Source organism: Ailuropoda melanoleuca, chromosome X (genome assembly GCF_002007445.2).
Source record: "Ailuropoda melanoleuca isolate Jingjing chromosome X, ASM200744v2, whole genome shotgun sequence".
NCBI lineage: Eukaryota > Metazoa > Chordata > Mammalia > Carnivora > Ursidae > Ailuropoda > Ailuropoda melanoleuca.
The window spans coordinates 48,924,836-48,927,107 of NC_048238.1; the positions used below are offsets into that span (position 1 = coordinate 48,924,836).

Below are 2,272 nucleotides of genomic sequence, written 5' to 3' on the forward strand. Positions count from 1 at the left end.
GAAATCACAAAGGAATTTAGAAAATACTTTGAGATGTGTAAAATAGAGAACACAACATACCAAAACATATAGGATGCAGCTAAAACAGTGTTTAGCAGGAAATTTATAGTTTAAAATATTTTAAAATAAAACAGAAATTAAGTCATTTCCAGATAAACCGGAACAGAGAATAATGTTACTAGAAGATACATGAGAATTACTAAAGATACTCTTTGAGACAGAAAGGACAGGATACTAGACAGAAACTCAAATCTATATGAAAAAATATAGGGCACTAGTAAAGGTGATTACATAGACAAATAGAAAGGGTATAAAATAATTTTTACTTGTAACTTCATTTTTCTATGTTTTTAAAAAAGACATTAGCATTAAATAATAAACAAAGGATGTGTTGATGGCTATCCGGGAAACAAACTGAGTGTTTTTGAGGGGAGGGGGGATGGGCTAGCCCAGTGAAGGGTGTTAAGGAGGGCACTTATTGCATAGAGCACTGTGTGTTATATGCAAATGATGAATCATGGAACACTACATCAAAAACTAATGATGTACTCTATGGTGACTAACATATCATAATTTTAAAAAAAGCTTAATTTGGATGATAATAGCATACAAGAAGGATAGAGGAAATAGAGGTATATTGGAGCAAATTTTTTATATAATATCAAAATAAAATTAGTTTAATAAAACTAGATTGATTTAAGTGAAGAAGTTAACCAGGGCGACCACAAAGAAAGTAAGTCAAAAATATAGTTTTAAAATGGTACACTAAGTGTGTCTGGGTGGCACTCTCAGTTTAGCATCTGACTTTTGATTTTAGCTCAGGTCATGATCTCAGAGTGGTGAGATAGAGTCCCATGTTCTCTACATGCTCAGCGGGAAGTTTGCTTGAGAGTCTCTCTCTCACTCTCCCTCTGCCCCTCCCTCCGTGTGCATGCTCTCTCTCCAAATAGATAAATAAATCTATAAAATAAAATAAAATAAAATAAAATAACAAAGTTAAATAATAAAATGGTACACTAGATGATTCCAGGGTCAACCTGCCCAGACATAGCAGCCTCCAGGCTGTTGTCCTGCTTCTGGGAGTCAGGGAAGAACATCATGTGCATGGATAGGAGCTATGCAGATCACACCAGGGAGATGCAGAGTGCAGGACCGAGCAAGCAAGTGTTCTTCCAGAAGTGGTCCACCACTTATCCTCCCAAGGGCTTGCCATCCTCATGCCAGCCCATAGCTGCAAAATACACCACAGCTGGAGCTGGGCATGGTGATGGGCAGGTGCTGTCACACCATCCCAGAGGCCTCAGCCATGGGCTATGTGGTGGGCTATGCCCAGAGCTTGGACATGACCACCAGAAACATGAAGGGGAAGAAGTGCAAGGAGAGGCTGCCCTGGACTCTGTCAAAGAGCTTCACTGCCTTGTCAGTATGTTCATCCCTAAAAGAAGATCCTGAACCTCACAACCTGAAGCTCTGACTTAAGGTCAAGGGTGAACTCAGGCAGGAGGGTGAGACATCCTCCATGATCTTTTCCATTCCCCACCTTATCGGCTATGCTTCTAAGATAATGACCTTGGAAGAAAGAGATATTATCTTGACTGGGATGCCAAAGGGAGTTGGACCCATTAGAGAATATGATGAGATCCAGGCTGGCATACATGGGGTCATCAGTATGAGACAAATCCTTAAAGGTGGAAAGGCCAGAGTATTGAATCTATACAAAGCACCCTAACTTCTTAAGTTACAGAAGAGAAGGAATCTGGACAGAAGCAAGCAAAGGTTATTAAATATGACAATTTTTCAATAAGAAATTAATTTTTAAATATGACTTAATTGGATCGTTATGACTTAAGGAAGATGAACCCTGCAAGGAAAATGTGTTCCAGAAAAGCTGGCACAGAAATGGAAAGAAGAGTGAACGTCTTTTAGGAAACAACTGAATTAAAGTTTTTGTGATGCATCCAAAGAGAAGAATTTGTCAAACCAAATGTTCAGAACTTACTTAACCTTCCTAAAACTGGACTGGATAAGACCTTTCAGTGGGTCATTCTGTGATCAGTGATTCAAAACTTAAAATTTGCAAAGGTAATTGAAAATCATGTTTCCTAAATTTCCTTCTTCATGATAATCATCTGAAGGTATTTGTAAAAATAAAATTTACACATTACTGGCCCATACAGGCCAGTATATTAATTAGCAGAATTAATCTCCAGCACTCCTAAGTGAGTCTCATCATGGAAATGTGGAAAAACACTGTTCCAAATAATCAATTAAT

The 2,272-nt window shown here is 38.1% G+C and overlaps 1 pseudogene; it reads left to right on the plus strand.

Annotated features, from left to right (window-relative positions):
- Positions 1-1,020: 1,020 nt before the first annotated feature.
- LOC100473747 lies at positions 1,021-1,709 on the plus strand (annotated as a pseudogene).
- The last annotated feature ends 563 nt before the right edge of the window (positions 1,710-2,272 follow it).